Below are 15,285 nucleotides of genomic sequence, written 5' to 3'. Positions count from 1 at the left end.
CTGCCTAATTTCAGTAACCATATCGGCAGAATTTGGCTTATGTTCTAACTAACCATTTTGGTTTCCTAAGCTTCTCATCATATCTTAATCATCATCTATCTTTATTTCACTTGTCTAGACTTACTTAACTTAGTCTTAAATCCCCAAGAGCTCAGCTTTTATTCATTTGATCATTCATACATCATATGTTCATACAAGAGCATACCATTATCATAAAATTCTGCATGCTAGCACATCAATAATCTTCATCATTATCATACATAATCCAACATCATAGCTAGCAGCAACTACTCATTACATTATCAACAAACATCATTCACATAAACACAAACATATAATCACACTAGCTTAACCCCTACCTCGATGGAGTTCACCCTTTCTCACGAAATCGGTTCTAGCTTTCTCTTCCTCCCTCGGTTAGCTTTACTTCAAACTTTGGCCAGCCCCTTCTTCGCTTTCCCTTGTTCTCCTTGATTTGTTTGATCATCTCCATGAAAGTATGTAGCTAGAGGCTTGAGGAATCACGTGGAAGTGGGGGTAAAAATTGGAAGAACTCCCCTCTCTTCCTCGGTTTGCTCTCTTTCTCGTCACTCACTCCCTCACATTTCCCAATTATGTTTCGTTGCTCTTTCTTCCTTTCTTATTAAGGCTCAAAAACAGAACTCTAACAAGGTTATTTAAGGGAAATGGGTAGTGGATTAAGGGTATGGTTTGGTGACACTAATGCAAGGAAGTGAACACATGTTTGATTGTATGCTTCCTTCATTAATTGCTTCCTAATGATTCATCACTCTTGGACAAGTTGTGGCTGAGGTTTAGCCAATAAAAAGGTAAGAGAGAGAGTGGTTTAATTATGGTTAAGTGACTAATCTAGTGGGACTGGGTTGGTTAAGGAAAAATCGGTTCGGTTTAAGTTCAGTTAGATTTTAATTAAGCTAGGTATTTTGGTTCTCTATTTTTCTTCTAGATAATCTTTCTAGTGGCTTTATGAATTTAGATTGAAGACATCTTCCTTGGAGGTTTGGCTAAATTGCCAAAGAGGAGAAAGAAAACAGTTTAATAACTAAACCGTAAGATTACCGTTTTCAAATCGTATCAGTTTAACCAACCGGCAACTGAGAAATTAGCTACAGAGAGTAAATCAATTCTGAGTAAAATTTAGAATATTCTACTAAGCTAATTTAGTCAAGATAAGCTAGTAGTAATGATTCCATAGATAAATTTAACTCGACGGTCAAATTCCACGTTATCGATATGGTTTTTGGTTTAGGACACACTTTTATCTCTCATGGTTTATCTTTTCTTTTTACTTATCAAGTCTAAATTTGCCTTATTATTTTATGATGAGGTGATTGTTAGATATTTATTGAATTTCTCATCATAGAATTTCTGAGAATAACTCTGTGGAGAATCGGGATGTTACATCCCACCCACCTTACAAAACGTTTCGTTCTTGAAATTTCGAGTATACCTAAGGATTGAAAACTCTTAAGAAAAACACGTTCTAACTATGGTACTACATTAACGCAATACTTATCTTACATGGAAAGGAGTTCGATCCTAAGGACATCCGTAAGCGAAGTCGATAAAAACTCTTCACATTCGTATTTGTTGTGGGCATCGTTACTAGCTTTACTATAGGCATCCCATCTCTACTGAAGGCAACTTTGTTCCTTTGTTGTATGAACATGTCACTCAAAGTGTCGCATCATCAAGGTTGAGCGTCTCCTTAGAGTAGGTGCACTCCTAGTTGTACGTGTAATCCTTCCAAATCAAGTTGTTTGTGCTTGAGGCTTGATAAATTCCGATAACAAAGACAAATGGAGTTCGAGGGTTCGAATAAGGTCAAGTTACTACTTTAATAAACTAAGATATTCTTATCTACTCTCGTACTATTCCTATCCCAACATCTAATAGTCAATTGTACTTCTAAGTACAACAGTTGCGTTCCACACAAATGTGGTCATCAGCGTTTAAAAGTTTTATGATGGTGGTCTATCTGATAATTGTATGTGTTGCGAGAAATCCTATGTCGATAAATTCGTCTACTCACAGTCATTGAGGTCTTATTCATTCCCAACAAACAACATCAAGGTGATCAGCCTTAACATATCAGGTCAAGTGTAAAAAATTCCTAAACAAGCGCTCATAGACGATCATGCTAAATGTATCAATGAAGATGCCTTAACAGCATGAGAAAACAAAAAGCAGAGTATGCAATGAAGCATAGTCAATCCATTCCTAGGCTTTATTAGGAACGAATTAGTCTGATACCAAATTATAATGACCCAATTTCCGGTAGGTCCGGATGACTGCCAGTCATCAGGTGTCACTTCATAGTAACCCTACACCCTTCTAAACTCTTTAATATTTAATACATATGAGACTGTCACACTAGCGAAATCGTATATGTTAGCTAGGTTTATACTTATATTTTATTTATATTAGAATCCAAAACTCAAACATCAGCATATACGTACTATAAAAGCATATACTAATGAAAATAGAAATAATTTAAGTAGCACGTAATTCATAGAGTAAAACAGTATTCACATATATATACACATCCAAAGTTAGCTTGTTACAAACTTGACACATTTAGATATACATATATTCATACATACAACTGACAACTACTTATATATATATATATATAGATATAACTGAGAACTTTCCAGATACCTAGTTCATATAGAAAACCCCTAAGTTGGTACCTGGACTAAAGGAAAAGAAAATATCAAGTCTTATCCCTCAAAAATGCTACAAAGGTGAGGGAAAGTAAAGGATAAGGAACAAAAACCATCTATCTTACAATTTTTCCACCGTCGAGGGACAAGTCTGCAGACACCATCTCAGGATTAGTCTCGAGTATCTCCTATAGGGTTCGAAAATACATGCTCCTCTGGTACCTCTCTAAGTATAACACCAATGGCGGCAGTCAAATCGAAATCCTCCATTTGTGGGGAAAAAGGGAAAAGGAAGGGGTGAGAACTTATATGGTTCCTAGTAAGGTGACATTGTGAAAACACATCTCTCTCGTGAAACCTAGAGTTCTGGCTCTATCGTAATTAACTGTCTTGCTAAGTCTCTCGGCTACTTCCGTATCGCGGATTCTGACATGACTCTTTCTTGACATCTTCTTTGGGGTCAATGCCATTCCTATGCTATTCTCCATGACTGTTATTTCCTAACTTTACTATCTTATTCTAAGCTTTGGAGAAAGTTAAATCATAATTTTAAAATACAGACAAGAATCAGAGAACAGAAAATTATCGAGAAGCACATATCACATAGCAGAACGAATGAACAGTAAACAATCACAAACAAATGTGCAAACAATTTATGATACATGCCTGTCCCTAGTGTAGGCTATGAGCTCATGCGCCGGTTGTCTAACTGCAACCTGACGTTACTCGATAGGACCCTGAATATAGTTTCTCTACTGTGTCGGTCAGGCACATTGGTATCATCATCGACGAATCTATGTCAGGCAGGATACCTTGGCATCACAGGTTATCCTTATCAGTTAGGCAAAATCACAATAATGTCGCTAGCATTTCTATGTGCATCATAGTAAGAAACAGGCTATCAGTTAGGCGGACATTCCCGCATTAGGAATCTTAGGCTATCAGTCAGGCGAGCACTTCTGCATTAGCAGTTTGGCACACAGGCCTAGTCAAGCAAACAAGTCTCAATTATCTTTTTCATTCAATGTTTTTCATTTTCATTCTTTTCATCATTCCTCCACATCACCTTATAAATACTCATACCTCCGCATGACCACATAACTAAGCATATCTCTACATCACCATATTACTAAGCCTACCTTCGCATCAACTTACATTTTTATTCATTTTCTTGACTTGTTTAGCCTAATACTTTCATGGCGACCAGTCTTCTATTTAATAATTAATATAACAAACAGACTCCGATTCATACAAACTTTATGTGCACGAGTCTGTATTGAACTCAGGTTTCATTTGTATTAAGTTTCAGAGCATTTTCATTTCCAGAACAAAGTTATGCATATTTGATTTTGAGAGGTTTCTATTTGGTTAACCGGTGAATTGGTTAACTTCCAAAGTGCATATGTAATTTTTTAGAATAGCAATGTCTCTAAAATTTGAACTGAATGAAGTAGACACCATAGGATTTAATTTTGTTTTAGTTTCATCGCAAAAGCTTTTCTGAATTAGGATATATCCATCAAGAAAGTCACTCCTCTAAGTTTGTAAATCCCGTTTAGCCATTAGTGAGCAGTAAAATGTTGAAGCCTATAACTTTTAATCCATAGCTTCTAAAATTCTGAACTTTTGAGGGAATAAACTATACATCATAAGAGTTCTATCAAATTTGGTTGCACTCAATTTGGAGTTTAAGATCAATATCAGTGACTCAAATAAATCATTGAAAATACCAAACAAGTTACAGAATTGCATGTCAAGAAAATAGTGAACCTTCTATTTTGTAAATTGGATATTTATTTCTATAAAAATGGGATTATCCTGAAATTTGGACACACTGTTCTTCACATGAAATCTTTTGTTCTCTTTGGTTTCAACTCCAAAACACATCAGAATGAAAAGTTGTATAAGTTGGAAGTTGCTACTAGATTAATTCAAAAGCAGATTTTTCAGCAGAAATCATTTACTTTCAAACAAATATTTTTATCTACCAATCTACTCATCAGAAAATTCTGAAATTTTGAGAGAATGATATAACCTTATCAAAGACTTCCAGAGAATTATTACACGATTTTTGAGTGGCTAGAATTTGCCCAGAAATTCGTGGAAGTCACTGCCTAATTTAAGTAACCATATCGGCAGAATTTGGCTTAAGTTCTAACTAACCATTTTGGTTTCCTAAGCTTCTCATCATCTCTTAATCATAATCTATCTTTATTTCACTTGTCTAGACTTACTTAACTTAGTATTAAATCCCCAAGAGCTCTGCTCTTATCAATTTGATTATTCATACATCATATGTTCATACAAGAGCATACCATTATCATAAAATTCTGCATCCAACATCATAGCTAGCAGCAACTACTCATTACATCCTCAACAAATATCATTTATATAAACACAAACATACAATTACACTAGCTTAATCCCTACCTCTATGGAGTTCACCCTTTTTCATGAAATCGGTTCTAGCTTTCTCTTCCTCCCTCGGTCAGCATTACTTCAAACTTTAGCCAGCCCCTTCTTTGCTTTCCCTTGTTATCCTTGATTAGCTTGATCATCTCCATGAAGGTGTGTAGCTAGAGGCTTGAGTCACGTGGAAGTGGGGGTGAAGATTGGAAGAATTCCCCTTTCTTCCTCGGTTTGCTCTCTTTCTCGTCACTCACACCCTCACACTTCCGAATTGTGTTTTGTTGCTCTTTCTTTCTCTCTTATTAAGGCTCAAAAACTAAAATCTAACAAGGCTATTTAAGGGTAATAGGTAGTAGATTAAGGAGATAGTTTGGTGACACAAATGTAAGAAGGTGAACACATGTTTGATTGCATGCTTCCTTCATTAATTGCTTCCTAATGATTCATCACTCTTGGCCAAGTTGTGGCTGAGGTTCAGCCATCAAGAAGAGAAAAAAGAAAGTGGTTTAATTGTGGTTAAGTGGCTAATCTAGAGAGAGTGGTTTGGTTAAGGAAAAATTGGCGTGGTTTTAGTTCGGTTAGATTTTAATTAAGCTAGGTATTTCAATTCTCTATTTTTCTTCTAGATAATCTTTCTAGTGGTTTTATGAATTTAGAATAAAGACAGCTTCCTTGAAGGTTTGGCCAAATTGCTAAAGAGAGGAAAGAAAATGGTTCAATAAATAAACCGTAAGATTACCATTTTCAAATCGTATCGGTTTAACCAACCGGCAACTAAGGAATTAGTAGCAGAGATTATCTCGATTCTGAGTAAAATTTAGAATATTCTACTTAGCTAATTCAGTCAAGATAAGCTAGTAGTAAATATTTGATGTGAGTATTTTCGTCGGTTAAGAATTTCTTCTCGGTAAGAGGAATAACTTCGTTGCAAGTATAGTTCCCAACCGACAAATAACACTCAATCAAAGTTTAATTTTGGTTGTCACAAGTTCAACCCAATAAAAATAACCGAGAGTATTAGTCTCAGGTCGCTCTCCCTAGGAATTACAATCGAGTGCTCAATTATTGGTTATGAGTTTCACGGGGTGGATTGATAAAAGGGCAAGAAATTAAATGGCAAGAAATTTAAATGATAAAAAAGTAAATCAACAACTAAAGATAACAATTATCAAAAAGAGGCATTCATGGCAAGGATTGAGAATCAAGGCTTTCTATCCTAGTCATTAATTATCATACAATAATTAACAAGAGCTAATCCTATTTCGTCATCTCCAACATAGGAAGAGGGTATAATGTTATCTTCACATTGAGAGAAAGTCAAATAAGACTATTTAATCTCAATCCATAAGTCCTAATCAACTTATTAATTGAATTAGGAAGAGACTAGAGTAAATGGAAACAATATTAGCTAACAACTCTAGATCACCAATATAAATTGGGTATTAATGACTCAGGATTACCTAATTTCTCTTTCCAAGCCAAGAATGCACAAAATCTAGTCTAACATCCAACCAAGCATTTTGTCAAACACTTGGAAGGCATAAAAGGAAATCATGGTAAATTGCAACAAATAGTAAATTCTACAACTACCCAATGCACGGAATCAACAATAACAACTAAAGAAAGCAACATTAAACATGAAATACCTCAAATTGCATTAAAGGAAATTGAAATTGACAATAGTGTTCATAAACATAAAAATGACATAAAAGAGAAATTAACAAAAGGAACTAAGAGAACAAGGATGTAGAAACAAGAAATTGCAAAGAAAGCTAGATGAAAACAATAATTAAAATCTAAATCTAAGAGAGTTTGACCTAGCTCTACCCTAATTCTAGAGAGAAGAGGGAGGTTCTCTCTGTAGAAAACTACCTAAAGCATGATCCTAAGCTAATCTAATTGCTCTCCCTTTTTTCTTCTTGAATTCTACATCAAACAGCCTCAAAAATGAGTTGAATTTGGGCCTGGGTGGCTCAGAAATCGCCCCCAGCGTATTCCTTTCAATGAGGTCACATGACCATCGTCACGCGTGCACGTGGGTGATGCGTGCGCGTCGTTGGCAGATTTTTTCCTCACGCATACACGTGGATGATGCGTGCGAGTGGCTTTGAATTCTCCAAATGCTCATTTCTTCATGAATTCTCCACTTTGCATGCTTTTCTCTTCACTTCTTCCATCCAATCCTTGCCTTATAAGCCTAAAATACTCAACAAACATATCAAGGCATCAAATAGAATTAAAGTGAATTAAATTTATCAATTTTAAAGCCTAAAAAGCATGTTTTCACTCTTAAGCACAAATTAGGAGAAATTCACAAAACCATGCTATTTCATTGAATAAATGTAAGATAAGTTGATAAAATCCCTTAAATTAAGCACAAGATAAACCACAAAATTGGAGTTTATCAAACCTCCCCACACTTAAACCAAGCATGTCCTCATGCTAAACCAAGAAAGATAAGAAATGGGGTATGAACATTTATTCAATGCAAACTATCTAAATGCAACATATCTACATGCAATATATCTAAATGCATGCAATTACTTGGTCAAAATAAATCAATTCTCAAGAATACATATATGAACATAAGGGCTAAAGGTATTAACAACTAAGTCAAATCCACAATCGAATTGATTTATTGAAAAAAATTATAGACTTGCAAGAAAACAGATGATCATAAGTGAAAACATGGAATTGAGCAATCGAACCCTCATCGGATTTGTATCCGCTCTAGTCGCTCAAGTGTATAGGGTTGATTCACTCAATTCTCTTCTAATCATACTTTCTAGGATTTGTTTTTCATCTAACAATCAATAATTATTCAATGCATGCATACAAATATCATGAGGACTTATCTATAGGTTGTAACGAGGCTAGGGTCAAGGTAGGATTGTATTTGGTCAAGTGAGCTTGAAATTTGAATCTTTGATTAACTTAAGCTCCCACTTAACCTACAACCTATTTAATTCTAATGCAAACCTAACTACCCATTTTTAACTTTTTCACACACTCATGCATTCTCGTTTTTATCATAACAAATATGTATTGATTATTATTACTTTCCTTTGGGTATTTTGTCTCCTTTTTATTGGTTCCTTTTTCTTTTTCTTTTCTTTTTATTTATTTTTTTCCTTTTTCTTTTTCTACATTTTTTTTATTTTTCTTTTGTTTTTTCTCTTTTTCTTTTGATGAATTATATACAAAGGTACCAATGCATATGATTTAAATATTTAATACATGAGTATGTTCCCAATTCTCACGATTTTCAATGAAAAACTCAAAGTACACTTTTACCTCAACCAATGTTCACAAATTTTCCACTTTTAAATGATAAACACTCTCACTAGCCAAAGCTAATCAAAGATTCAAATTAAGAGACATTTATTATTTTTTGCTTTAAGGCTTATAATGTGCTAAAATTAAGAACAAAAGGGGGTTAAAATAGGCTCAAAGTTGGTTAACAATGGTCGACAAAAGGGTAGGCTATTTGAATAAGTGAGCTATTTGAAACAACAACCTCAATCATATAAATGCATTCATACACAAAACAATGGACATAGAGAATCAAACAAATCAAAGATTACAATCATAGAAAGAGAATAATACACACAAGAAGGAAAATAGTGGTTATATGATGCAACCACACAATTAGGCTCAAAACTCACATGCTTATGTGTTCTTAGCTCAAAAACATGTTCCACAATATATAATTCAAGCAAGTTTAATGAATTTTTTTTACTCAAATCAATTGGGGTGTCCTATAGATAAATTTCTTGAAAAAATTCATTATTTTGACTAAGCTTATTATATATATGCAAACTAAGAAAATGCAACTAAAAATCCTAAAAGACCTAGTAATAAAAGAAAAAATAAATAAAATATGAAAGTGTTGGAATTAGAGACTTGTCACCCAAAACGGCCGCTCGGTCGGACGACCTCCCCACACTTAAAAGTTTGCACCGTCTTCGGTGCATTCAGAGATGAGCAAGGGGGTACGGCGACTATACAGATTGCCACCTTCAGCTGGTGGATCAATCGGCTGCTGCATGTTCTTTCTCCGCTTCCAATTTTTGCTTATGACAAATCATCCTAAACAATAGAAAATAGGATACGATAAGACAAGTAAATGCACAAGCAAGGAAGCATAGATTGTTGGAAAGAGGTGGTGGTCACTAAAATAAAGTGTGTGACTCAATGTGTGACATGGATAAAAACAAGTGTGTGAATTCTTGGTTGCGCAGGTTTTAGAATACACACACTAGCATTAAAAGCTATGTCACAAGTACACAAAAGAAAGCGTACACTTCACTCATTCTAGTGTGCTTGAAATACTTCAAAGAAAACTTGTAGGTTAGGGCAAACAAACAAGCAATAAAAAAGCATAAAAGCATTCAAGCAATAAACGAGCAATTGTGAAATGGATAAGGTATGGACATAGATTGATGTGCAAGGTAACTTTAATGAACAAAATGGAATATGAAACTTACACATCAATCAATGGCACACTTTGAATTTTATTTGCAATACTTAATTGACACAAAAGTGGAAGACATTGGTGCTGTGGAACTTAGGAAAAGAGAGATAGAAATTAAAATCAATCACATAGCAAGAATAGTCCACAGAGCTTTAAAAAGCTCAAAAATATGTCACTAGGTAAGCTTATGATCCAATTTCACAATTCCACAAATCTCAATGCATGAAATAGGTGATGTAAATAAAGATCAATCATAAACAATCATCACCTAACAAAAAAATGCATTGATGATACACAATTTCCTAACAATAGATAGTGAATTCAAATCACATGGTGGCCAAAACATGCAATTTAAAAGATTTAGAGTACTTTGAAGGCAATTCATAAGAAGTTGGCATTCAAAAGATATTAAGCATGAAGAATTCAAAACCAAGAAACAAGATATAATCCTCAACAAAGAATCCAACAATGAGCAATTTTAGCATCAAGAAGCAGCAAATCAAATAAAAAACCCAACACTTATCGCCTAAAACAAAAATTAAGCTAAGTAACTAATTAACTAATTAACTAACTAAATAAGGTGATGGTGGATGGTGATTGATAGTGTTGGATGATGGTTAAAGAAGGAAAAGAAAAGAAGAAAAAGAGAAAAGAAGAAAAGAAATGGAAAGAAGAGAAGAAAAGAAGTGAGTGAAACAGGGCAGGGGGTCACGCGTACGCGTCATGTCACGTGTACGCGTGAGTGGCAGAAATGGGGTGCGACACGTGCGCGTGGAGCAAGCGTGCGCGCGTGACTATGGAAAATAGAGAGTGACGCGTACGCATGGGTCACACATACGCGTGGGTAGAAATTGTGCTATACATACAGTTCCCACACCCTGTACGCACAACTCTCTGGTTTTAGTACTGCAGCAGCAGCATTTCGGAGGTGACGCGTACGCGTGGAAGGTTGGAATCTTGGGGTCACGAGTATGCGTGGGTGATGCGTACGGGTGGCTGGCTGCTCAATTTTTCAAAATTTTTCAAGTTCTAGCACTAGACCAAGCATTCCAAACATCCAAACAGCTACCAAAATACCATCAAACCTTATTTAAGATACTAGACTCCCAAATAAACTCAATAAACTAAAATAAACATGAAATTAAACTAATTTTACCAATATTTACAAAAGAGAAAAATGAAAAGATGTTACAATAGTGGGGTGTCTCCCATCTAGCACTTTTATTTATTATCCTTAAGTTGGACTTATGGAGAGCTCTTGTGCTTGAATTCATCCTTGAATATCCACCAATGCTTGGACTTCAAATAATTGTCAAAATTCCCACTCAAGTGCACCAAACGTTGGTGAAGTTCTCCACAAGCTCGGAGCTTTGAAAGTTGATCCTCCTCTTGTAATTTGGGATTCCAAACCTTGTTTTCACACCCGTCTTCAAGTTGATCATGGTAATTCCCTCTGGGTGGTAAGTTCTTAGAATTCTCATGAGGACACCCAAACATCCTCCTAGATTCTATCAACTGAGTAGCACACCAATCCTTGCTCCTAAACCTTGAGCTTCCAACCATAATGAGCTGAGAGTTATGACGCCAACCACTAATCATCTCTCTTCTACTCTTTAACCCACAAAGCATCCTAAGTTGACCATCCGTTTCTAGCAAACCATATTCAAGAGGAATGAGAAAGTTAAGAGATGAGAGATTTACCCACTTGAATGATGTAATAGATGATGGTGACCTAAGGAGAGATGCTTCCAACGATCTTGATAGGGCAATTTCTACTCCCGTCCACCCTCTTTGAAGGGCTTCCACCACTTGACAAGATTCTTCAAACTCTCCCTCTTGCCAAGCTTCCTCAAGTTCACATTCTTCCTCACCAATTTCTTCTAGTTCTTCCCCATCACTCAAATCATATCTTGGAGGTTGAGTGAAATATACCTCAACATCAACTTCAAATTCAATGGGAAAGAATTCATCAAGCTCAAAAAGGATCATATGTTGATGCGGAATCATCATAAATATGGGGACTTGGTGCTTACCCCATTTCTTCCAATTCTTCAATCATAATATACTTTGGAGGTTGTGCACTATCCTCCTTAACATCACTTTCAAACTCTATGGAAGAAGACTCTACAACTTTAGATTCCTCTTTGCATTCAACATCTCCTAAATCTTCAACCACTTCTTCCAGTTCAATTATCACTACCTCCTCCTCTTCTTACAATTCTTGCTTTAACTCATTCTCTTCTTCACCTTGAAGCTCCAAGTTCTCCTTCTCATTATGCTCCTTAGTTAATTCCCCACATTTAACAATAGGGGTGTCTTGGATACTTGAGCACAATGATGCCAACTGGCTCACCACTTCAGTTAAGCTTGCCACGAATTCCCCTTGCTTTTGGCAACGAGCTAGAAGTTCTTATTGTTCTTGCATTAGGGGTTAGAAAAATTCGTCCAATGAAGGCGGTGGTGGGAGAGAGGGTTCATTGTTTGGAGGAAAAGTGTTGTAGTTGGAAGGTGGTTCATATTGGTGAAAGTCTTGAGGTGGTGTATGAGAAAATATTGGTTCTTGGGAGTATTGATGTTGGAATGGTGGTGGCTCTAGATATGGTTCATATGGTTGTTGGTATGGTGGATATAGGTTAGGATCATATGGAGGTGAATGGTGGTATAGGACTTGTGAGTAGGGTTGTTGAGGGCTATGTTGAGGATAATGAGGGTCACTACATCCATTAGGTTAGTAAGCATTAGGAGTTGGATTGTACCCATAAGAAGCTGGCAGAGGTTGTTGCCAAGAAGAGTATCCATATGCTTGAGGCTCCTCCCACCTTTGATTTCTAAATCGTTGATGTAAACCTCCATTGAAGCTTTCATTTCCTACAACATAGTTTGAAACAAACTCATAGCCAAAAGGGTGAGAATTCATAGTGACAAGAGAAAAGGAAAACAAAAACTAATAAGAAACAAAGAAAGCAAAGTCCTACAACTAGAAAAACTAGCAAAGAAACCAAAAATCAAGCTATTCACAATATTCACATATGAACGATAACCAATAATAAGCACACATTGTAATTCCCCGGCAACAGTGCCAAAAACTTGAAAGAAGGTTTATTGTCGGCTTGGAATTTCACACAAATAATCTCGTCGAAGTATAGTTCCCAACAAACAAACAATCTTCTATCAAAGTTTAATTTTGTTTGTGATGAGCGGATATTTTATACGCTTTTTGGCATTGTTTTCATTATGTTTTGTTTAATTTTTATTAAGTTTTTATAGGTTTTAGTTCAAAATTCACATTTTTGGATTCTACTTTGAGTTTGTGTGTTTTTATGCAATTTCAGGTATTTTCTGGTTGAAATTGAGAAGTTGGAGCAAAAGTCTAATTCAGAGACAGAGAAAGCATTGCAGATGCTGTCAGGATCTGACCTCCGTGCACTCGAAAGAGCTTTTCTAGAGATACAAAAGTTTAAATGGTGCACTCTCAACGGCTATGGAAAGCTAACATCTAGGGCTTTCCCGAAATATATAATAATTTATACTTTGCTCCAGAAATGAAGGCCCAAAACTGATGTTCAACGCCAGCCACCAGCCCCATTCCTGGCGTCCAGCGCCCATAGGGGAGCAATTGGAGTTCAACGCCCAGAAGGGGGTCCCTAGCCAGCGTTCAACACCCCTAAGGGACACTAGCACGTGGGAGACACTCAAGCTCAGCCCAAACACTCACCAAGTGGGCCACAGAAGTTGATTTTCACACTATCAACTTAGTTTTATCTTATTTCTGTAATCCTTAGTCATTAGATTAGTATATATAAGAGAATATCACCCATGTTTAGAATCTTCTTCCTCCCCCATTATTTTCAAAAACTATTATGTACAGTATGAGTCACTAGCCTCCTAAGTTAGGATTAGGAGCTCTGCTGAGTTTTATGGATTAATAAAAATACTGTTCTATTTTCAAAACAATTTTGAGTCTATTCTCTTATGCATTCTCGTTCTTCATCTCATGAATTGAGGGTGACCCATGACAATCACCCTTGTTCTACATGGGTTCCGTGTGATTCCTGACCCGGATAGCGTTGAACTAAAGCTAGAGTTTGCATTGCGGATTCGTATAGAGCATCTGAGCAACTTTGGATATGTGACATATAATCTCGTTGTCTATGGATGTGTGAGGTTTCTGTGGCACTAAGGCTAGAGACAGAAAAGCAACCCTCTCTTATCCGGAAGATCTGCCTTGTTTTTGGCACCTTGAGTAGGATCGCAAATGGGAGTGGCTTGCTTAGAGCTTCATCTTCTGCTACAGTGAAAAACCTAGAGGTGGCTTGATGAGAGGACATGAGTCATCTCAACGTGGTGGATTACTACAGTAGCAAAGGTTAACTTAATGAGAAGACATGAGTTAATCACTTACGGCTGTCATTGAATAAATCAGAAAGTTATTGAGATAGACAGTAAGAAAAGTTAATCCAGAAAGATAAAGCATCTCTGAAGCCTTAACTATTCTTCCATCACTATTTTCACAAATCAATCCGGTATTTCTATCTTTATTTATTTTATGCGTTTTCCATGACAACATATAATTTTTTATCCACTAACTAAGATCTGCAAGGTGTCCACTGCTTGCTCAAAACAAGAATCCTCGTGGGATTGACCCTGACTCACCTCAGGTATTACTTGGACGACCTGGTATACTTGCCAGTCTATCTGTGCGAATTTTGCGGAGCCAGTTTCGTGCACCAAGTTTTTGGCGCCATTGTCAGGGATTGTTTGGATTTGAAAAACAACCGGATTATCTTGTTGCTTAGATTATGTACTTTTTACTATTTTGTTTGAGTCTTTTATTTTCTTTTTCAAAAAAAAAATTTTTTTTTTTCAAAAATCTTTGTTTTCCTTTTGATCTTTATCTTTTTGTTTGAGTCTTTGTTCTTGTTCTTCTTAAAGTGTCAAATTTTCTTGCTTTCTTTTCAAAAAATTTTCAAAAATAGTATCTTTTATTTGAGTCTTATGTCAATCTTTTAGTTTGGTGTTCCTTTGAGTCATCTTGAGTCTTTAAGTTTCTTTTCTTTTCTTTTCTAAAATTAGTGTCTTTGATTTCAAAAATTCTTAAATTTGGTGTCTTTTAGTTGTTTTCCTTTAAAATTTTCGAAATTAGTGTCTTTGATTTCCAAAGTTTTTAAGTTTGGTGTCCTTTAGTTGTTCTTTATTTGCTTTGAATTTTCGAATTTGTTCTTTGTGCTCTTTATTGGTATTCAAGTTGTTCTTGTTTCTTTCCTTGTTTTGATCTTAAAATTTTTAAGTTTGGTGTCTTTTGGTGTTTTTCTTTTTAAATTTTTGAAAACTTAGTCTTAGATCTAAAAATTTTAAGTTTGGTGTCTTTTGGTTGTTTTTCTCTTTCTTCATTAATTCAAAAAATAAAAAAAATATCTTTTCTATCTTTATTTCAAAATCATTATCTTATCTTATCTTAATTTCAAATTTCAAATTTCAAATCTTACCTTTTTAAAATCTTTTCATTTTGTGATTCTATCTTTTCTTATCTTTCTTTTAAAATTTAAAATTCAAAACTTTTTCAAATCTTCATCTTTTCTTATCTTATCTTTTTATTAAATTTCAAATCATTATCTTATCTTATCTTAGTTATAAATTTCAAAATCAAATCTTTTTCAAATCTTTATCTTCTATTGTTTTTAATTCAAATTTTAAAATTCAATTTTCAAAATCTTA

The sequence above is a fragment of the Arachis ipaensis genome, chromosome B05 (genome assembly GCF_000816755.2).
Source record: "Arachis ipaensis cultivar K30076 chromosome B05, Araip1.1, whole genome shotgun sequence".
Classification (NCBI taxonomy): Eukaryota; Viridiplantae; Streptophyta; class Magnoliopsida; order Fabales; family Fabaceae; genus Arachis; species Arachis ipaensis.
Note: the sequence above shows the minus strand (reverse complement) of the source record.